Here is a 25,667-nt window from a genome sequence, read left to right as displayed (position 1 = left end):
AATGATCAGCTTTATAAGATATAAGATCTCTTCTTCTCAATTCGTTGAACTGACATTGACTCATGGTAACTATCACAGCTTGTTTGGGGTTCATGATCTCTCATTACTTTGGGAGGAAACAAAACAAAACAAAACCCAAACCAAAACAAAGAACAACAGAAAGCATGCTTCAATGCCTCTTAGAATGTCTAAAAATTAGTCTTTTTCTGACTTGTTTTATTATGTGGCAGTGTCCCATATTCTAAAAGCCTATATTATAAAAGTAACCATTATAATGGTTACTATAACTTATCATATATAAGTAAAAGGTATTGTAAAATCTTGGTTTCAATTCCATTAAACAACAGAATAACTGGAACACTCACTATTGTTAATGCTGCTACGGTTTCAAGTCCAGCAACCCAGTGGTTTTGGATTCTCCACCCTCCACTGTCATGGAAGCATGGTTTTCTGGCATCGTACACATTTCTGTACCACTTCAGGGAGGGAGCAGGCCTAGCTTCAGCTACTCAAGGAAGAAACCTCCACACCATGAAGGGATGTCGGGAAGAGAAGGAACAGCTTGCCTAAAGAAGAGCTAAAGAATACATTTTAATCCATCAGTGGGAAACAACTGAATCAGTAGCAAACCAAATATCATACATTATAGAAGGTTAAAGCTAGAACAAATTTAATGGGAAAAATAAGACCTTACATTTTATCACTGATGAACTAAAAAGCACAGGGAGGATCTATAAATTGCTAGGGCCTTTGAAAGAACAGGCCTCATGGATTGTAACAGTTACACGATTATGGTTTCTATGAGGTCTCCTTAACCCCTACTGGAATAAATAAGATTTTTCTCCCTAATAGTTATGCTCTACAGAAATGCTTGATTGTGGGGAAGCTGAAGGTAAACAAAATAGAAGAAAAGCCTGCAAATATTCCCTAAAACCACATTTTATTGTAAATCAACAGTTATTTTTTAAATTCCCTCAAATATTCTCAAACTGCCTAGTTATGGAGTCTATAGCTTTCAAGCTACCTACTCAAATAGAAGACTCTTCCCAAAAAGATGCTAGATATTAGAAAAGGGAATAGAGGAAAGTAGGAATTCCCCCATGGTGGTTTCCTCTGATTAGAACACTTCTTTCTATTTGCTAATTCATAACCCAGAAGTTGAGATCCATTTTATTTTTATTACTGACTCCTGTAAATGGGCAACTGCCTTCTGACACTTAACTCTCCTGACAAAAATCCCACACGTTATAATGGAGTTCTATAAAAAGAATTTTGTGTTTCAGTGAAATGTTGAACCATAATTAACAGAGTAATGTCAAGTACCTCCATTTGCTAGCCATACACAGAAATTGCAACTCCTTCATGAGTCTTAATGGACATCTCTTAAATAGACATTCATACTGGTACATATAAATAACATGTAATAGCACATTATTCTGATTTTTCAAAGAGAAACAGTCAAAGGGACTTGGCAAAAGAGGTAAGAAGCTTTCACTTGAAAGTTTGTGTATTTGCATGTATGCTGTGTGTGTAGCTATTGAAAGAGGAAGAGAATATAGGCAATGGAAGGAAATTGCGTCTAAGCATCACTGTAATAAACTGCCCTTCAGATCTTGAGGTGCTTGACAATGTACAGGTAGAGGCCCAGCTATCTTTACTTCCTGTCATAAAGGTTTAAGGGTACCACCCATGCTTCCCAGTAGACAGTCTTGAATTTCTTTCTGCAAAATCCGGTGTATAGTATAAAGCCACCATCATGTGTGTTTCAGTAGGAGGAAAATTCTTCTAGCTGTCATTTTTCCAATCCTCTCTCTCCAGGCTTACACATCCCCATCAAATAATGTATCTCTTTTTGAAGCCTGTCCTTAAAAATGGGGTGAAAGGGTAGAAGATATCAACAGTCAATTCACAGCCCTAGAAGAAAATAAATGGGTTTTAAGTTCTTTTTCTGTATTTTACTGCTATTTAAAAAATAATCCTATTCTAGTTAATGTAATCAGTAGAGGCTGATACTACTACAAGATGAATGATAACCTTACTTCAAAGATGATGAAGGTTAGCTAGATTGTCTTTGTTCAGAAAGTCCAGATTTAATAGCCTGTAGATGTATAGTTTTTCTATCCATGAACGGTACTTTTTGTAGAAATCTGTCAGCTTTACTCAGCAGCTATCTCTACCCAAAGGCATATCTATTCTAGATTAAATGTCAGTCCCCTCTTCTCTCCTTGCTGCTTTTCTATGGGCACAGAAATAGTTTCCAGAAAGTGAAAAGTTATTTTTGGGTCTAGTGATATTAACTTGGATTTTGATTTTGGAAATTCAGTTTAGGATGCTGTAAGTGTACACATCTGCTTACTGCTTCATATAAAGCTAATAATCAAGCTCATTAAATAATATGTAATAAAAACTAATATGCAAAAGGAAATTTTCATGTTACTGTAACATATTTGCAATAAGAGCCTTTTGCTAGTAATTGGAGGATTCGGCTTCACTTCTCTGTTTAATCACCCACAAAACTGTTTATTGCCCTATATATTCCTCCAACAAGAACATTATCCTTTTAATGTGCCCCACAGAAAACCAGGGAACACCGTACAGTGAGAGCACATGGTACTCTTTCCAACATGGTAGCCAAATTTTAATCTGACCATCAGACTATGATCATGCATTCTAATATTAGTATATATTTGAATAGAATACAGTTATTATTTGATGCAGAATGATGTAAGAAGGGGGTTAAGACATATATAACAATAACTTCAACATTAGCTGTGTGTATAAAATATTACCTTTTAATTAAATATGGTTGATCTTCATTTAGACCATACAACTATAATTTTTTAAAAACACCAGAAATTTTTTATTCATAAGTATGATTAAGTCCCAAGTACTTGCATGTATCCAGAGAAATATATTTCATTCTCTTTCTAGAGCTTTTATATAAATTTAACAATTACAAACTATTTTTTTATTAATAAAGTTATTTTTCACAGTCATCAGAAAAAATAAAACTAGTTTACTGCTTTGTAGACAAAAATAATTGGTTAATAGATTATTTAGAATATTGTTTAAAAGACCTTAAACTTAAATATTTAAAAGTATGCTTGTCTAGTTCTAGCCTTTGGTTTGTTTATGCACAAATATGACTATTATACAATAGCCAAAATTTAAATGTAGCATTGCTTCATCTCATATTTATGAGCACCTACTAGGTACCAGTCACTGTGTCAGGCACAGGGATACAAGGACAAAGAGATGTCTTTTTCCCAAAGGAGTTTAGAATCTGGTGAAGAGCAAGGTATCTACAGACCATTACAATGTGCTATGCGTGGCTATGATGGAGTTGTTCCAAGGTGCGGTAGGAATAGAAGGGAGGCCTCCTGGGCCAGCAGAGGTTTGAGTTGATAAGACTGGGGAAAGCATTCTCCATAGGATGAACAACATTAGGTGGAATGGGAAAGATCTGGGTGAATAAGTACAGTTACTTGGTCAAGTAGCATAAATTGAAAAGACTTTGAGAGAATACCTTGGAGGATTTTATTTGCCTTCTGAAGGAGCTCAGTTTCATGCTGTGAGGAGGAGCTACTGACTGAACTTTACCAACAAGAGACATGGTAAGATTTTCATGTGAGAAGGCCACTTCTGCAGCATTGTGAATGTCAAAATTAACAACACGTTAAAGGCGAGAAGACCACTTAAGGAATCACTGTCAAAATGAATTAGGACAAGACATATGAAGATGAGAAGACAAAGATAGGAAAGCTATTTAAGAGGTGAAGAGCAATGAGCTGTGGGGTCCATTTGATAGTGCATGAGGAAGAGGGAGAAGCCACCAGTAAGTCCCAGATTTCTGACATTGTTCATGGGGGATAAAGATGCTGTCCTCAGATACAAAGCAGGAAGAGGAGGCTGGTGGCTAAAGTGGGAGAAAAGATATGCAATTACATTCATTCTGAGTGAGTTTGAGGTCCCTGTGAGATCTATGAGTAATGATATGTGGTAGACACGTAGACTGTAGCATACACACTTTGAACTTCGTATGGAAGATACAGGCTGGAGACTGTTAGTGCCCCATTTGCTCAAAGTGCTAATTTGATCCCATGGTTATAGGGGAGTTTGCAGCACTCGATGAATAGGGGCACCTGGCTGGCTAGAGTATATGACTCCTGATCTCAGGATTATGAGTTCAAGCCCCATGTTGGGTGTAGAGATTACTTAAACATAAAATCTTTAAAAAAACAGTGCATACTGAGAACAGCAGTAGACCAAACACTGAACTCTGACAAATGCTGCTTGAGGAGTGAGCAGGAAAACCACAAAGAATACTAGCTAAGTTAATATTAGGGAAATAATCCTTAGGAAACTTAAATATTATATTTACACACACATTTTTATTCCAAACATTAATTTGTTGGAGCCCTTGTTTTGATTACTACCTTTTATTAGAAAATTATTAAGACAGATAACCTTAAATACTGAAAGTTTTAAAAATTACCCTTTCCAATGGGAGATATGGGCCTGCACTTTGCTTGAGTTTTGGTTACTTAAGAGAAAGAACAGGGTTATTTGCCAATATAAATTGTTAGATGATCCTTTTCTGTGGTCTCTCTTACTTTTTTCATGAGAATCACTTATTCATGTAAGTTATATATATATTTATACATATTTATTGCATTTACTATGTATCAGAGAATGTTTGAGGCATTATATGCACAATGTAATAAACTAAGGAAGTTCTATAGCATTAAGATCCAGACATGTGTATTGGAGAAAAATAAAGTAGGGAAGAGGTGTAGGAGATTCAGTGTTGGGGACAAGGACAGAAATCATAGCTGGCTTCATGGATATCCACCTCCACTGTCACGTAGGTCCTCACACTCAGAAGTGTTGCCTCTGATGCGCCACTGTCATCATCTTGAACTTCCTAGTAATTTTTAACAAGTGGCCACTTAAATGATGTAGCTAGACCTGGTTACAATTTTACATATGGTGGGTGAGGAAGCCATTTTTGTGTGATATCTTTCATTTGGCTCACCAGATATACTCTCCGTCTCTCAAGTCTTTTGTTCCAAGAGAGTGACCATATAGATTATACCAGTGAACCCCTTTGCCCTCTGGCTTCAGATTTAGTTTGAATACTAAGGAACATTAGCAGAAGTTCAAAAGGTTGCTGCTTCTCTCAAGGGGGCCTTGTCTACCCACTTATGTTCTGGGTTCTACAACTGTTCCCACTCCTTGTCCATCAAAGGCCTATCTAAGACTTTGCATTGCCAGACCTGGCATATACTTATCCCTCCTGGCCTCCCTACTCCCTGCCCCTAGGATTCTTAAACTTTTCCATAATTTTTCTCATTTGAGTATGCTATCTGTATTCTTCCAGAATTCTGAGAGAGAAAAAAAACTCATTAAGAAGGTGACATTTGAGTAGATTCCAGTAAGAGGTGAAGGGGAAGCCAGGCAGGTATCTGGAGGAAGAGGATTCCAGGCATTTGAAACCACTAGGATTCTGAGGTAGGGGTTTACCTCATGAATCAGAAAGGCTATATAAACCTCAGTGAGACAAATTCAGCCTGCTGTCTTTTGTTGTAAATAAAATTTAATTGGATATGGCCACATCTATTCATGGTATTATCTATGGCAATTTTTATGATACTACTTCAGAGTTCAGTAGTTGTGACTGAAACCATTTACCCACAAAGCCTGAATTATTTACTATCTTTCCCTTTACAGAAAAGATTTGGCCATCTTTGAATTAGGGGAATAAGAAGAAGAGCAGAGAGTCTATTGTTTCATGGATGAGAGGGAGAATAATAGAAGACAATGTTACAGGGATAACAGGAGGGTGGATGAGTTAGAGCCTTATGAGCCACTGTAAAAAGAAAGTAGAAATCCTCTTCTATTTTGCCAGGATAACTAAGACTGTTGCCTTAAGAAAAGTCTGAAGCAAAAATAGAAGCAGAGGGACAATAAAGACTACTGTGAACAGCCAGGAGATGGAAACAATGATGGCTTAAACCAGGGTGGCAGCAGTGGAGCTGGTGAGAATGGTCAGAGTCTAGATGGATTGTGAGGGTAAAGTTTGCTGATGGACTGAATGTGAAGTGTGAAAGAAAGAAGAGACTGAGTACAAGCTGTCCTGCACAAGAAAGTGTGGAGTTGCCATTAGCTGAGTTGGGAAAGTTGGTAGGAGGGAATGGAGATGTAGGGGTGGGGAGTGACATAACTCATGAGCCTGGTTTCAGACATTATAAGCTTTAAATCTGATTAGAAATCCAAATAGTTATGACATGGATGGACAACATATTATCCTGGGAGTTAAAGAAGAAAATGTTTCGAAGAAGGTAGGAGGGATCTACTGTGTCAATGCAGCTGGAGGTCAATTAAAACAAGATTGGAAAAAGACACCAAAGTCAACCATGTGGAGTACACTAGTAACCTTTATAAAAGCAGTTTCTGTGGAATGGTGAAAGTGAAAGCCTGCCTAGAGGGGGCTTAACAGAGACTAAGAGGAGAGGAAATGCACACTGTGCATAGATGACTCTTTGAAAGAATTTCACAGTAGAGAAAAAGAAGTAGGAAGTTGTTATATGTAGAAAGTGAGTACAGGAAAAAAAAGATTTTTAACAATGGACTAAAGAACAGCATGTTAGTATGCTGTTAGGAAAGACCTTATAGATAGGAAAATATTGATGATGCATAAGAGAGGTTAACAATTACCAGAGTGATGTCCTTGTAGGTGAAAAGGGATGGGTTCTAGTAAGTAAGTACCAGTCTGAGCTACACGCAGAGAGTTCTCAGGGCATGTGACACTGAGCTATTTAGTAAATAATCAATCAATCAATATTGACTTTCAGTCTTTCTGCAATAAAACCATCCAGTACTTTGTGAACAGTTAGGACATTAGTGCATAATTAAGATCTTAAAGTTCAATATACTGTTTTGTCACTTTTGAGTTCCAAGACCCCAGACAATCTTTCTATGACTTAGTTTGCCTCTGATTATGAAATATAATATCTACTGGTCATTGTAGTACCTGGAAAAATTAACCAGTTTGATAAATAAACTTTCCCAGGCTTCAAATCTCTTTGATGTTTGCTACTACAGAACTGCATATAGACAGAAAACTGGAAGGTATATATAGACTCAGATGTCTACCTTGCAAGAGTCATGTGAAGTGTTTCTACAGTGCAATACTCCTATTTTGTGATCTTCTTAAACTTCATCCGAATGAAAAATATTTACTATGACTTAACACTCTAAAATTAAGTTTTCATTTCTAAATATAGAGAACAAACTGAGTGTTGCTGGAGGGATTGTGGGAGGGGGAAGGGCTAAATGGGTAAGGAGCATTAAGGAAGACACTGTTTGGATGAGCACTGGGTGTTATACATCGGGGATAAATCACTGGATTCTACTCCTGAAATCATTATTGCACTATATGCTTACTTGGATGTAAATTAAAAAATAAAGTAAAAAAATAAGTTTCATTTCTGAGAAGACTTACCTTTTATACAGCAAACATCTTATGTAGTTGCCATTATTTCTACAAGAATCTTGCATATAAATTTTGACCAGAGATTCTAAATATACCCTTTTAATTCTTAGCTCAAATGTCACTGCTATGGGACATTCCCTGGGTTGCCCTGGGGAGAATGTATTTATGTTCCCATTTTGTTCTGTTCATACCTGTGCTGCAACACAGCTCAGGCTGCCTCGAATGATCTGTTGACATTTGTCTCCTCCTCCAGACCGTGAGCCCCTTATCTCATTCTCCCTGGAGTTCTCAGTGACTTCCACAGAGTAGACATGGAATAAATATTTGCTGAATGAATGAATTTCAGTATATAAGTTTCAGAATGGAGGCTGATCAAATAAAATAGGATGATATGCAAGTCAAGAAATGAAGTGTGTCCTAACAAGGTGTATGTAAGTGTTCATGAAAGATATTCATAGTACATATACATATCAATTCTGAATATTTTATACAAAAAAAGCTCTAGTTTTCAGATTGTTTTGGTGAACAGTCAGGGAACACTTTCTTGACTAGGCTTTTCAATTAAGAATATATTTCTGAGTTGTTCTCTTTCTTCTTTGTGACACATATGTTACACACACACACACTCAGGGGGTTACATGTTTCTTAAAGACAGTATACAGATGCCCTTATCCACCTTTTATTTTAGGGAAATATTGATGGCAATGAACTGTTGAAGCCATAGCTCTAATATTCTGAAATAAAAGAGCGTATAAATGAATTGGGTTTACATATGTCAGTCTTTAGGATTGATCTTCCTGGCAGACGAACTAAAGTTGCTTATCACTACTGGATTCACTCTTTCCCAAGCTAGTTACTCTTTTTCCCCCTGCTGTGAAGGGCTCTGTCTTTGAATTCTCTATTAAGTTTTTTTAATGGACAATCTGCTTTAGTACTTTCTGAGGGAAAAAAGGAAAGCTTCCTTCCCTTCACCCCCACCGCACAATGGCATATTAAATGGCCTTCCATTTAATATGAAATCTAGTGGAGACATCTATGCTAGGCCAAAAAAAAAAAATCAAGAACAAAAACAAATAAAAAAGCAGTTTTCTTTTTCTAATTATTATCTACTTATCATCTTTAGGCTAAGAATTCGCTTGCCTTTGCGTCACCTTGAGAATTCAGTCTTAATTTTCCACATCCGGGTCTAAGATACAATCATTTCTTTTCTGTTAGTGTTTATCTGCATCCGCCTCAGAGAAGTTGTTTACATCCAGTTGGGCCACCCTTCACATTAAGTTTAAATTGGAAACATTTTTTTCTAATAAAGATAATCTATATCCCATTTGTCTTCAGGAAACTATAATAATTCAGCAATAGATGAAAATGTTTCAGAGCTGTGAAGGGCTTTGAAGCTGATGTTTTCCATTAACAGTTGCTTGTGTAAGTAAATACATTAAAGGTCAGAAATGAAATGCCCACACCAACCACTAAGATGTCTAGGCTTTCATCTATTATGAACAAATTGCTTCCTGCTTATAAAAATAAAAAAAGAATTTTTGTTGTGCCCAACTCTAAGGACGTCAACTAATGGGAAGGATCAAGTGCCTAGAAGATAACCAGATTATACTGAAAGTGAGAAAAGAAAGTGCTGGTTTTGTTTTCCTCCAAATACATTACAGAAATGGATTTTTGTGTGTGTGTGCTCTATTTTTGTTCTCTACTGTGTGTATTTGAAAATCTCTCTTGGCCCTCAATTCTTGGAAAATCTCAAAGGTTTGTTGTCTATTATAACATTTCAGATTGAACACTCATTTCTTACTACAAGTGTGGAACATCACATATGGTCACTGCTGCTGACACCTCACAAGCATTTGGAAGACCCCAGAGAACATCAGGGCCCAACTAACTACAGAAGCCAGACTGTAAGTCGAACCAGATTTCTGATTTGCAAAAATAGGCGACTGAGCTGAAAGAAAAGAGAGCAAACACTGCAACGCACCAATGGCAAAGAAAATTAGTGAAGGAAGAGCAATCTGCTGCCAAATATAGGACTTGCTGGTGAGTCAGGGAGAAGGGGAGCTGTTGGCTGGATCAGAGTAGCTGTCTCTCTGGACAGCTGAATTTCAAGGTAGTCCAACATCCAGCCGATCAAATGTCAAACCTTTGGACTCTGCAAACGTAACACGGTGGTTTTCCAGGTGGGGCTGCTAATGGTTTCTCAGACTTTGTATTACCTAGCACTCTATCGGAAAACAATGGACTGCTTAAAGAAATCGTGACATCTTGAGGATGGATGTGGTCAAGAAAAAAAAGAGAGAGAAACGTATAGTAATTCCTTTTTATTCACCTCACATCAAGCCCTGCTAATTAAATAGAAAATAAAACTTCCTAATGATCAATGATGTCCTTTTCATGACAGAAACACCTTGAATTCTTCACCTAAACCGAGATCTATTTAATACTTAAGCTGATCTACCTTACTAAGGTAGACTTAGACTCACCTAAACTGGTTATAAGAAATCAAGAACTTGAACCCTTCCTAGTAATCTCCAAAACTCAGCATACTCTACAGAAGAAACATAATGCCATAAAATTGGAGCAGATATGCATGCATCAGGTAGATTTTAATTTTTACAGGAATATTATCCTTACTAGAGGCTTACTCAATACTCAGAATTATGTATAAGTGGTCAACCGAATTTACACATATAATCTAATTTGATCATTACAACTATCTTATGAGGTAAATACAATTATGAATCCAATATCACAGATGAAGAACTTGAGGCTTACAGAGTTTAAACAAACACACCTAGCTGTTAATTGGAAGCCTGAGCTCTTAACCTCTATGTCATGCTGACTAGAAGTCACAACCTATTCATTTCTCTAGCTTTTGACCACTGGTGTCATAATGACAAGTGTCAGGTCCATGTGGCATACCCCAAATGTCCAGTTTGTTCCAAACCTAAATACTGCCAGTAGTCCATGTGGCCAATATCGTTTCCACACACCAGCCCCAGCACATTTATGGAGCTTCTGTCTAGACCAATGTCCTCTAAGCAGAGAATGCCTTGAATTCTTTTTCCAACAAAGCCATTGTCCTTCACCTTCCAAAGCATCACGGAATTTGAAAATATCTTAACAGCTATATGAAAGCAATCTGTAAAATTTAATTATGACTTAATTTATTTCATTTGCCTCTTAATGTATTTCTAAATTTTATTTACCCTAAAAGTTGCAAAAAATAAATGTTCAGTTTCTATCAGGAGAAAAAAAGCTTTTGGTAAACATACCACTTTTTTTTTCATCATTAATATAATCCAAAGTGGAATACTTGAGCTATAGTACAATAGAAAAATTCTAAATTGCTAAAATTGTGAGTGGGCCCACCAGAACTCTAAGAACTGACCTCTGGATCCATGGAAGAAAAACAGGTTACAACTCACATGGTAAGATCATTACTGGCTGTAAAGTGGTAGGTTCTGTGTATGATACAGACCTTCATTTGGAGACTTTATCACAACACCTCAACATGCCCTCTGGATTTGCCTTAGCACCAGGGTTACCTTCATTCTCCAAGTCACCTCTGCTTCAAGATCTTGTATTTAACCTTCATTCTTTTTTGCCCATCTTAACCTTCATACAAGCATCAGATCTTATTATTTTACTTTAAGTAGCTTTGTCTGGTAGGGCACAGGTCAGAGGCAGGTTGGTCAAAATGGACTGGTAAAGTCTTCTGGAGGTCTCTAAGGAAATCTTATTTGCTGAGTTGAGTTAATGTCCACTTGTATTTTGGACATTTTCCCAGAAGCTAGTGGATAGCAGGGACTTTTAGAAGCAACACAAATCCCAAAAACATAAAGCAAAAAATAAAAGGCAACGTTTGGCGAACAAGGGCAACCATAATAATGTATTGTGCTCTACCTAATATTTGATTTGGAAAACACTTTCCCCGTGTCTGTTATTAATCAGCATTTTTAAGGTTTAATTTTGACCATTCTCTTCTGTCACACCGGACGTAGGAAAGCTGTCCTTTGAGCTGGGGAATAGCTCCTTGGTGACAGATTCTCAACCATCAGTACAGGATGCAGCTTTCAGTGTGTGACCACAGTTCAGAAGAGGAGGAGAAGATAATGAAATGCCATGCTAGGTCTCTTTCCTTCCTTGGGATAACATCCTGAGAAAGAAGTCCACAGTCTTAATTATTAGGAATGGGGTAATGGGAAATGGAATCAAGTGGTGGACCAAGCTTCAACTGTTAAAAAGCTCATTATGGAATTTCAAGATATGAAACAAATCCTTTATTTTAGTTCCCTAAAGGGATGAAAAATTCATTTCCTATTCAACAGAGCAGAAAAGAAATCTCTACCTTGATGCCACACTTTCCAGCACATACTGAAATAGATTCATTCATGCTTTCATTCAAAATTCACTAGGTGCTTGCGATTCACAGGGAAGGCCCTGGGGTAGCCAATGTGCTAGGGTCCACGTCTATGGGCATTTGCATGGTCAATTTTTGTGAAAACTAATGTATAGCATATCCAGACAATTGATTATTTGGATTATTACTCAATGCTAAAAATAAATGAGCCAACGAGCTGTGAAAAGACACTGAAAACCCTTACTTAAATGAATACTGCTAAATGTAAGAAGCCAGTCTGAAAATGCTACACACCATACGATTCCAACTCCATAACATTCTGGAAAAGGCAAAACTTTGGAGACAATAAAAAGATCAAGGTTTCTGGATGAGGGGGAAGAGATGAACACATAGATCAGGAAGTATTGTTTTTAATTTTTTGATGTTTCTGGTTTATTTTAGAGAGAGAGAGAAAGCGAGCGCGCAAGTGCATGAGGAAAGAGTCAGAGAAAGAAGGAGACACAGAATCCAAAAACAAGCTCCAGGCTCTGAGCTAGCTGTCAGCACCGAGCCTGATGTGGGGTTCGAACCCACAAACCATGAGATCATGACCTGAGCCGAAGTTGGAGGCTTAACCAGGCACCCCTCAGGAAGTATTTTTAAGGCAGTAAAAATACTCTGTATGATATTATAATGAGGGATATAGGTCATTATACATTTGTCCAAACCCACAGAATGCACAACACCAAGAGTGAACTATAAGGTAAACTATGGACCGTGGGTGATGATGATGCAACAATGTAGGTTAATCCTTAGTAAAAATGTACCATTTTGGTGAGTAAAGCTGAAACGGAGAGGCTAGACTTATATGGGGACAGGGAGTACGTGGGAAATCTCTCTACCCCTCTCTCAATGTTGTTGTAAACCTAAAAACTGCTCTGAAAAATATTAAGGTCTTCAAATAAAACCCAAAACATTTAAAAATGAGTATTGGGGCACCCAGGTGGCTCAGTCAGTTAAGCATCCAACTCCGGCTCAGATCATGATCTCGGTTTGTGAGTTTGAGTCCCACGTTGGGCTTTGTGCTGACAGCTCAGAGCCTGGAGCCTGCTTTGGATTCTCTGTTCCCCCTCTCTGCCTCTCAATAATAAATAGGCATTAAAAAATTTTTTTAAAAAATAAATAAATATTATATACCAAATGAATTAAACATTCCCATTTAGAATAGCTGACTATTCTAGAAGCCAGACACCAAAGCTGCACCTGAACACTACTGATCAAAGAGGATATTCTCCACTTTTCTGGTCATTGTTATGTACACCTGATGAGCAACCTAGTCTTTATAAAACTTCATAATTTGCCTGCCGAGCTCAGCTAAGCAGGCAATGGATTTGGAGTAAATGGATTTAAAGCCGGGGAATAGAGAAGTAAGGAAGTATCTCAAATAAGGACCATTTTAAACTCTCATCATTGCTGCTGGACAGAAATCCTGCTTAAAAAAAAAAAAGCAACTAGGAATATTTTGTAGTTTGAGTTTAGATAGACTTTAGGTACATGGGTGCTTCCAAAGTGCTTCGGGGTGTTTAAAACCATTAGTTCTTCCAATCTTGTTTGCACTATTAATTTGGTTAATGGGTTAGTAATCCTTTCTTTGTAGATAGCAGGAAAGTAAACTTCAGCCCAGCACTTTTCTAAATTATTACATCCTCTGAACAAATGGGGTACAGATTAATGAGGTTTTACTCAAAGCTTTGAATTCACAGGAGCCTTAAATGAAGCGACACATCCTTGTTTCCATTTAATGAAAACAACAATTGAGAAATGTAAATCTGATCTGAATGCAGGATATAAAAACTAGGTAACTACCTGTCAACACTGAAATCACCTTCAAAGTGTATCTCCTGGCAAAATGAGAGGACTCTGACCACTCACTGACAGCGCCACCTCGACAATCATTTAGAGACAGATAAAAGTCACACATCCTCCCTTCTTGGTGCAATGAGGCTCATGATATCACATAAAAATGTACAACCTGTTTGCACATGAATAATCAGAGTTTCTGATTTTGAGGTTTTTAATTCATTTAATCATTAAATAACTTAAGGGCCTCTTCTCCTCCAAAATGCCAAATAGTCCCATTTATTTCATCAAAAAGAAAATGAGTCGATGAGATGGTATAGTCACACAAAGTATTTTCCATCATATCAGCGGATTATGTTCAAGCTTTTACATAACTCATTTGTACTGGGAATTTTCCACATAGGCCATAATTAACTTCAACAAAACTTGTGTAAAGAAAATTGTGAACTTGCCAAATCAACAAACATATATTTTGAAATGATTGCTCATAAAGTACCACTTAATTATAATAATAAAAATTCAAATGTAGGAGAAATGAGTATGTCAGTGAACGGGAATTATGATCCCAAATAGAGAAAATAAGTGTCTAACCTCTTTTGTGTGTTGCTAAAGAACTTGAGAAGAAAATGTTAGTATTTAAATAGAGCATCACCACCCCTGAACACAGTACTCATAAATCTATCAAACTCAAAATAAATGCTACTATTCTTTTACTTCTAATCTTCTAGCCTACCAAGCTGTTATTAAAAATATTATAGGGGTGACTGGGTGGCTCAATGGGTTAAGCGTCAGGTCATAATCCCACAGTCTGTGAGTTCGAGCCCCATGTCAGGCTCTGTGCTGACAGCTCAGAACCTGGAGCCTGGAGCCTGTGTCTCCTTCTCTCTCCGCCCCTCTCCTGTTTGTCTGTCTCTGTCTCTCAAAAAAAAAAAAACATTAAAAAAATCTAAAAAATAAAAATATTATAAACTAATTACTAACTTTGTGGTTTCTTGTATTGATCCAAGGTGAAAAAGGGAAGAGCTACTGAAATCCATCCACACCATTCCAGTAAAATGCTCAAACTAGTTTTTCCATCTGTAAAATGAAGAAATATTGCTAACCTAGATATTGTATTGGTTTATTCTTAATTGGCAACTGGAAAGGCAAAAGCTTAGCATTTGTAATATAACATGATGTCAAGGTACAAGATAGCTGACATCCTTGTGCATAATTACAATGCACAACTATGTAGAATGAGAGAAATGGTTTTCTTTTCCCTCCATAAAGTATTATATGCCTATAGTAAATCAGATTGCTAAGGTTAATGATGAATAGAAGTTTCAAACCATAAACATTATCATAGGAAATTAAATATCTATAGAGGAGAGTGGTAGGCATATTTATATCCCTGAAGAGAAGGCACGATTACTAATGAGAACTCAGGCTTGCAAAAATTGTGGGTAGGCGGCAGCAGTTATTATGACTCTAAGTATATGCCCCTTAAAACTGATGTAGGGAGGGGTCAGTAGGTACAGAGGGAAATGTTCACTATGACATTACCATAATCACTTCATATTCAAGATTTTAAATTCAGCACATAGTGCGTTGCCTATAATTAGGGTACATTGGCACTAGATGGCAGTAATGGTTAGGTCATAACAGGATAAAAATCATTCATTCAAGAAATCTTTCAAGTACCTACTAATATTATATACATTATATTTGTAGATAGACATGTCTTTACACTACATAAAGTTTAGATGTTTTAAGTTTTTTAATGTTTTATTTATTTTTCAGAGAGAGAGAGAGACAGAGCGTGAGAGGTGGGACAGAGAAAGGGAGAATCTGCAGCAGGCTCCAGGTTCTGAGCTGTCAGCACAGAGCCAAATGTGGAACTTGAACCCACAAACTGTGAGATCATGATTTGAGCTGAAGTTGGATGTTTAACCAACTGAGCCACCCAGGCAACTCTGGAATATTTAGTTTTTAAATAAAGCCTACCTGACAGCTAAGCTTTATTAAGATAACAAGTTACATAGAACTAAAGAAGACTTGTTTTTTAAATCAAAATACTCAGATTTGCCTGTATTATGAATTTAATCTCTCATAATTTTTATACCTTAATCCGATCTCTAAACATTTTTATACATTAATGAGAATATCTGGGACTTCAGGGTATTTTGGCGTCAAAGCTATTTCTGTCAATAATATTCTATTTATTTGAAGTATTTTCCACTTTACATACAGGATGCTTATGGTGCTAAAATTGTTAGCATTAACTGCAAGCATCAAGCCCCTTAAAGAAGGGGGGATAGTTTCTATCTTAAGGCTTCTTAGCAAGTTTAAATATGTATTTTTTTTTAATTTTATGATATTTGTGGCACTTGTGTGGCTCAGTCAATTGAACATCCGACTTCAACTCAGGTCATGATCTCATAGTTTGTGCATTCAAGTCCTGCATCAGGCTCAGTGCTGACAGCTCAGAGCCTGGAGCCTAGTTTAGATTTTGTGTCTCCCTCTCTCTCTGATCCTCCCCTGCTCACACTCTGTCTCTCTCTCAAAAATAAACAAATATCAAGATAATTTTTTTTAAATTGTGATATTTCATACACACTTGTGTATTTAATATGGAGAACAATACAAGGATACCCAAGGCCTCATCATTCTATATATATCAGAATTAGATAGTAGCAAATATCATTTAGGCTTCCTCCTGATTCCATTCTCTGTGGTCCTTCCAAGAGATAATCCCTATCTCCAAGCTTTTGTGTTTATTGTTTTCTTGATTTATTTTAAAAAATATATGGGTTTTCAACTGGTTCACTTGGTCTAATTTATTTTATTTTAATATTATTTATCTGAGGGAAAGAGAGAATGAGGGCAAGCAGGGGAGGGGGTAGAAGGAGAGGGAGGGAGAGAGAGAGAGAGAAAGTGACAGACAGAGAGGGAAAGAATCTAAAATTGGCTCCACATGGAGTGAGCTGGCCAATGATTCCCGCTCCATCCCATGACCCTGGGATCATGACCTGAGCCAAAATCAAGAGGTGGATTCTCAACCAACTAAGCCACCCCACCCCAGGTACCCATCATTTATTTTAATTGCTGATAGAGTTAGATTCCTTTCCAGTATCTTTCTGTGTTGTGTGTATTTGTGTGTAGGCAGACATCACGACATGGATATACTTTAAATCTATTCCACCTTTTCTATTTTTCACTTTAAATTTCACTTTTTGCTTGACTAGTTTGACAGTTCCCATTCTGTATGTTCTCCTTTAGCGATTTTCCTAGAAATTTCAATATGTTTATTTTATTAATGTCTTCCTTCCCAATTATTTTATTGTTTAGCCTAATAAATATACTACTTTGTGATCAGAAGTGATGGCAACAGATATCCTGATCTTCTGATTGTAAAAGGAAAGTTTTCTAACTTTTTCCCTTAGGATGGTATTTGTGGTTAGCTTTTAGTAGATACATTCTATTAGGACAGCTGGGTCCCCTTTTTTTTTATAAATTTTTTTAAATGTTTTATTTATTTTGATAGAGATATAGAGCATGAGAGAGTGAGGGGCAGAGAGAGAAGGAGACACAGAACCAGAACAGGCTCCAGGCTCTGAGCTAGCTGTCAGCACAGAGCCTGACGCGGGGCTCGAACCCATGAACGTGAGATCTGACCTGAGCCGAAGTCGGAGGCTTAACCCACTGAGCCACCCAGGCGCCCCTGGGTCCCCTTCTTAAGTGGGGAGTTTTAAAAATAATAAATAAAGGCCAAGTATCATCAAACATTTTTTTCATCTAGTGAGATGATCATATCTTTTTCTTCCTTAATCTGTTAATAAAAGTGAACCAGATTTTATGTTTTCTAATATTAAACCCTGCACATATGTAAAATAAACCCTCTTGGTCATATAAATTATTTTTTATATGTTGTTGGACTTGATTTGCTCATTTAAAGAATCTCCTAGGGGTGCCTGGATGGCTCAGTCGGTTAAGCATCTTACTTCAATTCAGGTCATGGTTTCATGGTTTGTGAGTTTGAGTCCCGCATCAGGCGCTGTGCTGACAGCTCAGAGCCTAGAGCTTGCTTCAGATTCTGCATCTCCTTCTCCTCCTTTCTCTCAATAATAAACATTAAAAAACATTTAAAAAAAAGAATCTCCTAATATGTTTATAAATTTTTTAATTGTTGGAAATTTTTCATTTTCTAAGTCTAGACAGCGTTAAAATACTTTTTGGTGAATGTTTTCCACATTTAGTTATACTGCTAGAGATGCCTTTTAGAACTTAAAGGGTTTCCTATATTTCTAGATGCAATACTCAGGGAGATTCTTTCCTTTCTATTCCCTCCCCTCCCTGGAGGGCACTGCTTAACTTCTGGCTTTTCTGCTCTTCCTACACAATTTATAGAGCAAGGATGGTCATAAGATTGTAAAGTAAAACTCCATCAGTATTACTTAGTAAAAGAAATATTTCACTCAGTGTAGCATCTTTTCAGAAGTGTAGAAAAAAAAATGTCAATGGTCATTTCCCAAAGTTCTTTTATTTCTTTTTGAGGGGGGCAGGTTTGGGGGAAATGGCTATGTTATAAAGATCTCAAAAGAGCAAAATGTGCTACAACAAGAAAAGTTCATTAAATCTAGACCTCCCCTGGCCCGATGGCTCTAATTCGCTGTGAACAAACACCACAAGGGGATCCATCATTTTGGGGCAGACCTAGGACTCATTCGGATGTCTTTACAAGACCTAACTGGTTCCTTTGAGAGCCTTTGGTGCAAAGTTGACTAGGATGACAACTGGATGAAAAGATGGAACTTCTCTAAAATAAGGTCTTCTTTGAGGTAAAGGAAAAATACAGTTTACAGGACTGAATATCACAAAGGGTCGTTATTTAACCTTAACAATGTGCTTTATGGGGCACTTTCTGTGTGTCTGCTCCTTTGGCAAGCTCTTCTCCCACATTATCTTCGGTAATCTTCACAACATAGGAGGCAGCTGATGTCATGAGGCCCATTTTTAAGGACAAGCAAGAGAGGTTACAAGTCATGCAACTTGCCCCAAACAACCCAGATTGGAGGTAGAAGACTGTAGACTTGAAGTCAAGCATTGTGTCTCTAAAGGTAATGTTCATCCCTCTGAAGTCAGCACTTAAAAACTGGAGATCATTAGGGTAAGAGCTGTAAAAGCTGTAGCTTTATGTTAACATAATCAATGGGGCAGAAGCCCCCTTATGGTGTTGTACTCAGTTGTGGGTATGGTCTCCTGCTTAGGATGTAGCATTGTGTTATTTGCAACTTTCTAATATTTCCCCCAGCAAGAAATAGCTGCTAAACACATGTGAATACAGTGCTGTGCACCATGTCCAATCATCTCACTCAATCCTTCCTGCACCAGGAGGTCCGGCCTACCTGTCGTGAGGTGAACTTGGCATGCCGCTCCCCCATGCACTTGTTCATTTCATTTCTGTCTTGCTTTTATAACTGAACAGCCTCAAACCTTCCTTCTGCATCTTCCATCAAGCTACTTTCAGTTTTTGTTCAACACTAAATCCTGTAGTTACTGTAACATTCACCTACCTATTAAATAGGAATTTAAACATGTCTTTTCAACCAAGCTAGTATTTTTTATTAGTTTTTTTTCAAAAATGTTTTTGCAAGTGCTCTGGTTGCAAAGTTGTGTAAGTTTTCAGTGGTCTACCCCAAGCCTGTTCCCCCTTTCAGTCTGTCATATAATTTATTTATCCTATTAACCCATATTGTTGTGGCTTCTGAGTCAGCCAAAATTATCCACACTCGAAGCTTACCTACTATAGAACTAGTTTACCTGTTTTAGCAAAGTAAAACATATAAACCAAAGACACAGGTAGACACAACCAGAGTGTGGTTTTGCAGATTATGAGTATTTTCAGGACCACATTATCAGGTTACAGCAGAAGTTCTGTGTCACTGGGCTATAGATTATCTGCCATATTATTCTTGGTTCTTAGGACTTTATTAAATACTAGAATTTGTTGTGACTATATTGATAATTGAGTTATCTCCAAATAGAATAAATTAGACATTTCCAAATAACATAGAGATCATATAAATGGATTAGTGAAACACAAGCTAAATATAGGTTATTTCCAATTATTTTCTGGCTCTTAATAAACTTATGTTTGATTCGAATTCTGAAGGGCTTTTAACCTGTCAAGTATTAGTGAAACAATAAACATGTATGTGACCTAAAAAAGTAGTTTTTCATTTCTTTTTAGGAAAAAGAGATTTTCATGGTGGGGATAAGGATAGGGAATGAAATCACATTAACTTATCATTTTTTAATCCCTTTTGAACTATGTTTCCCTTATGAAAACTGAGAATTTACATTTGTTCTAACTTTTTATTTCTTCAAGAGAACAGGCTTAATTCTTGGCTTTTGAGTCTTCTATAAAGAAGACAGAATCATAGCTAATTAGAAATTCTGATGAATTCAGAGAAATTGTAATCAGAAACTTCAGGCAATAAGTATTCAGAGGGTAGGACCTGGTGTTTGAGTTCCCGGTGCTTCTGATGAAGCTTGTGGCAGTTTTTATGCTTAATTGGGCCATTGGATCCCATCTATGTGAGGGGAGGAAAACAAGGTCCTGCTTATTTGGCATTTAAAATGACTTGATTAATAATTACCTGGAGGCATTAACTTACAGTCATTATAATGCTGTAATTTTTTTGCATTATAATGCAAACATATAATCAGTATTTCCTGGATTTTTGTGCTAATATTTATTTTGAAAGATGCAAAACTGACCTTTCAGTCTGTCATATAATTTATTTATCCTATTAACCCAGATTGTTGTTGCTTCTGAGTCAGGCAGAATTATCCACACTAGAGCCTTACCTACTATAGAACTAGTTTACTGGTTTTAGCAAAGTCAAACATTTAAACCAAAGACACAAGTAGACAGAACCTGAAAGAGGCTTCACACATTTTCTAATTACTTTACCTTCAATATGGGTGTAAACATTAAACAACAACAACAACTTGATTTTGAATTTATATGTGTAACTCAGGATTTCAGCCCTAACCCTCTCCTGGTTTCATTCTTTTCACCCTCTCCCCCAGGAGTATTTCATCCAGGTTCATGGCTTCATTTACCACTCATCTGCTGAAGATTACCATTTACACATCTTCTGCACATATTTCTCTCTACTTAAATCCACAAGAAAAACACCTGGATATCATCTTGACTCCATTTTCTCCTTCACATGTATGCCCCACTAATCATCAAGTTCAATGTATTCTGTTTCTACCTCACTCATTCCAGTGTCATTCCCTGCTCCAGATTAGCATTTGGGGTGGGGAGAGAAGTAGCATCACCTCAACAGTCTCCTAACTAGTCCTTCTGTTTCCACCAAGCCCCAAACTCATGCTTTACAATACTGCAGGGATAATTTTCCTCAAGCACAAACTTCTGATAATGTCCCTACTGTGCTTAAAACTCAGTGCTTTCTGTGTAAAGCCCTAAGCACAGTATTTAAGATATTTTAAGGAGGTGATCTCTTCTTCCTCTCCTTGGAGCATGTGCCTAGAACTGTTCGAGATACTGAGAATACATCAATAATTGGTGTACATGGTCCCTGCCTACTAGGCCTTACCATTGGGGGAAGGAGGTAGAAACAAACAGATGAGCACATATTTAATAGAAAACAAACATATAACCACATATTTTCTAGAAAACAGATGAACACAGATTTACCAATTTCAAGACTGATAGGTGATATGAATAAAATAAGAAATGATAGAGAGTGACTTGAAATGCTGCTTTAGTTCTCCAAAAGTGGTTGGAGAAATCCTTGAGGAAGGGATGGCATGTGAGTGGAAGCTTGAATAATAAACAGAAATGTGTAAAGACCAGAGTTAACCTGAATTTAAAGACTCTGGGCCTGAAAGGACCTTAATATGCTTAAGAGACAAGATGAAGAATAAGAAAAGATAGACCAGAACAAGGAAGATGAGGCCAGTGTTGAAAGGGGGCCAGTTACACAGGGCTCTGCAGAGCATTCTACAGAGTGTCAATTCTGTATTGTTCACAGTGGGAAGATACCACTTCCCAGCATGATTTAAATAGAAAGAGGAGTAACATGACTTACAACACTGAAGGCTCTCCTCATCTATACACAAAAAACTCTAAGACCTTGGTGAAAGACATTGAAGAAAACACAAATAAATGGAAAGATACCTTGTGTTCATGGATTAGAAGTTAGCATTGTTTTAGTATACATACTACTCAGAATCATACAAATTCAGTGAAATCTTTATGAATACTCCAAGGTCCTTTAACATAGAAATAGAAAGGACAATCCTAAAATTTGTACAGAACCATAAAAGACTCCAAATAGCCAAAGCAATCTTGGAAAGAAAGTTGGAGGTAACACTGTCTTTCATCTATGTCTTATGGTTTTCAGTGTACAGGTCTTTCACCTTCTTGATTAATTTATTCCTTTTTTTTTTTTTTTGATGGGCCTGTAAATTGGATTGTTTTCATAATTTCTCTGGCAGCCTCTTCAATAAATAGTACTGAGAAAACTGGTCAGTTACATGCAAAAACTAAAAGTAGATCACTATCTTACACCATACACAAAAACTAACTCAAACAGCTTAAAGACATGATTCCAGACCAGGAACTGTAAAATTCTGAGAAGAAAACATAGATGGTAAGGTCCTTGGCATTCGTCTTAGTAGTGTTGATTTGTGTCAGACTCCAAAGGGGGGGAAAAACAAACAAGTGGGATTACATCAAACTTAAAAGTTTCTACACAAAAAAGAAATCATCAACAAAACAAAAAGACAATCTATTGAATGGGAAACGGGATTTGCGAAGCACACTTCTGATAAGGGGTTAATATCCAAAATATCTAAAGATTTTACACAACTCAACAACAACAGAAAGAAAACAAACAGCTTGATTAAAATTGGTAGAGGATCTGAATAGACACTTTTCCAAAGAAATACAGATGGCCAACAGGCACATGAAAAGATAGTCAATATCAACAGTCATTAGGGAAATGCAAATCAAAATCATCATGTGATATGGCATAACACCTATTAGGCTATTATCAAATACACAAGAAATAACAAGTATTGGAGAGGATGTGGTGAAAAGGGAACCCTCATACATTGTTGGTGAGAATGCAAAGTGTAGCAGCTATTATGGAAAACAGCATGGAGATTCCTCAAAAAATTAAAAATGGAACTACCATATGATCCAGCAATTCCACTACTGGGTATTTATCCAAAGAAACAAAAACACTAATTTGAAAAGATGAAGGCACCCCTATGTTCATTGAAGCATTATATACAACAACTAAGATATGGAAACAACCTAAATGTCCACAAATGAATGAAGAAAGATGTGTGTGTGTGTGTGTGTGTGTGTGTGTGTGTGTGTGTATATATATGTATATGTATATATATATACATTCCATTGTGTATATATATATATTCCATTGTGTATATATATATATATATATTCCATTGTGTATATATATATATACACAATGGAATACTACTGGGCATTAAAAAGAATGAAATTTGCTATTTGTGAAACATGGATGGACCATGATGGTATTATGCTAAGTAAAATAAGTCAGAAGAGGAAAGACAACTACCACAGGATTGAAAGCATATATGGAATCTTTTTAAAAAAAAAAAATGAACAAAGCAAAATAAAACCACTCTAACAGACACAGAAAACAGATGAGACACAGAAAATAGATCCCAGAGGGGAAAAGGTGACAGAGTAAGCAAAAAGCGTGAAGGAAGTAAATTGGAGGTTAAGGGAAGAAAACTTGACTTCTGGGGGCAATCACTTTGTATTATATATATACATATGTTGGATTACAATGTTGTACACCTGACCCTTATGTGTGTGTGTGTGTGTGTGTATATATATATATATATATATATATATATACATATTTTAAAAAACCTGGAGGGATCTTTATTTCAAATTATATTACAAAGCTATAGTAATCCAAATAGTATGTTGGTATAAAAACAGACATGTAGACCAATGGAATATAATTGAGAGCCCAGAAATAAACCCATGCACACATGGGCAGCTAACATATGATGGCAAGCCAAGAATACTCAATAGGAAAAGAATTGTCTTCTCAATAAATAATGTTGGGGAAACTGGATGTCTACATGCAAAAGAATGAAATTGGATCCCCATCTTATACAACTCACAAAAATAGATCAAAGTGGATTAAAGACTTAAATATAAGATCTGAAACTATGAAAGTCCTAGAAGAAAACATAGGGGAAAAACTCCTTGTGTTGGTGTGATGTTTTGGGTATGGCATCCAAAGCACAAGCAACTCAAACAAAAAATCAGAAAGTGGGAGTACATCAAACTAAAAAGTTTCTGCATAAAAAAGCAGTCAAGAACATGAAAAGGCAATTGACAGGAGAAAATATTTACAGGCCACAAATATGATAATGGTTAATATCCAAAATATATAAGAAATTCAGACAACTGAATAGCAAAAAAACCAATATGATCATAAAATGAGCAGAGGACATGACCAGACATTTTTTCCAAAGAAGACAAACAAATGCCCAACAGGTACATGATAAACATCAGGGAAATGAAAATCAAAACCACAGTTGAGATAGTATCTCAGACCTGATAGAAGGGCTATCATTTAAGAGAAAAAAAAACCAACACTAAGAGACTGGTGCTGGCAAAGATGTGGAGAAAAGGAAACACTGTGCAGCTTTGATAGGAAGGTAAAGTGGTAAAGTCACAATGGAAAACAGTTTGGAGGTTCCTAGAAAAATTAAAAATAGAACAATCCAGCAATCCTACTTCTGGGTATATACCAGAAAAACATGAAATCATTGTCTCAAAGAGATATCTACATTCCCATGTTCACTGAGCATCATTTATTCTCAATAGCTAAAACATGGATACAATCTAAGTGTTCATTGATGGATGAATGGATAAAGAAAATGTATTTATATACAATGGAATATTATTTAGTCATAAAAAGAAGGAAACCTATCGCTTGTAATGACATGGATGGACTGTCAGGGCATTATGCTAAATGAAATATGTCAGAGAAGGAAAAATACTGTATGCTATTACTCATATGTGGCATCTAAATATATTGAAGTTACAGAAATGATATTGTGAATGCTAAGAGGTAAGGGAATTGGGGGGAATGTTGGTAAAAGGATTCAAACTTTCCATTATAAAAATTACTAAGTTCTGAGAATCGAATGCACATAGTTAACCATACTGTATTATATGCATGAAAGTTGCTATGAAAGTACATCTTAAGTATTTTCCACATCAAAACCAAAGTGGTAGTTATGTGAGGTCAAGTGTATATTACACAACCTCACTGTAGGAAATATTTCATGATATATACATGTATCAAATCATCACATTGTACACTTTATCCTTACACAATGTTGTATGTCAAAGATATTTCAGTAAATTTGCAAAAATAGGGATGCCTGGATGGCTCAGTTGGTTAAGCATTCTACTGCGGTTCAGGTCATGATCTCATGGGTTCATGAGTTCAAGCCCTGCATTGGGCTCTGTGCTGACAGCTGAGAGCCTGAAGCCTGTTTCTGATTCTGTGTCTCCTTCTTTCTCTGCTCTTCCCCAGCTCGTGTATTCTCTCTAAAAAATAAACCTTTACAAAACTTTTAAAAAATTAAGAAACTTGGAAAATATAGGACAAAAAACCTCCCATGAGTCCTCTTCATTGTCTCCTCTCATGCTATGCTATAGCCATACTGAACTACTACTTTGGGCCCCACAGATGTGGATACTGTCTCTCTGGCCTTGTGCACATGCTGTTCCTTCTGCCTAGAATATCTTTATTGACATAGCCTTCCCTCCCTTCTAGCTTCCACTTACCCTTTGGATCTCTCAATCAGGTAATATTATCTGAAGGAAGCCTTTTCTCCCTTCCAGACTAAGATAGGCACCCCTCCTTCTGCTCT

The 25,667-nt window shown here is 36.7% G+C and overlaps 1 protein-coding gene and 1 long non-coding RNA gene across 3 annotated transcripts in view; both read right to left on the bottom strand.

Moving 5' to 3' along the window:
- The window catches only part of IMMP2L (inner mitochondrial membrane peptidase subunit 2), an 848,590-nt gene that overhangs the window by 62,159 nt on the left and 760,764 nt on the right, over positions 1–25,667 (bottom strand). The window lies entirely within an intron of this gene.
- Positions 1,606–25,667, bottom strand: LOC115280173. Its single transcript, XR_003903700.1, has 3 exons — positions 25,582–25,667; positions 7,687–7,822; positions 1,606–1,914 (listed from the first exon to the last, which is right to left on the bottom strand). It is a non-coding gene; the product is annotated as an uncharacterized LOC115280173 (long non-coding RNA).

The sequence above is a fragment of the Suricata suricatta genome, chromosome 2, assembly GCF_006229205.1.
Source record: "Suricata suricatta isolate VVHF042 chromosome 2, meerkat_22Aug2017_6uvM2_HiC, whole genome shotgun sequence".
Classification (NCBI taxonomy): domain Eukaryota; kingdom Metazoa; phylum Chordata; class Mammalia; order Carnivora; family Herpestidae; genus Suricata; species Suricata suricatta.
The sequence above is the reverse complement of the archived record's forward strand: the minus strand, read 5'-3'. Positions and strand labels throughout refer to the sequence as shown.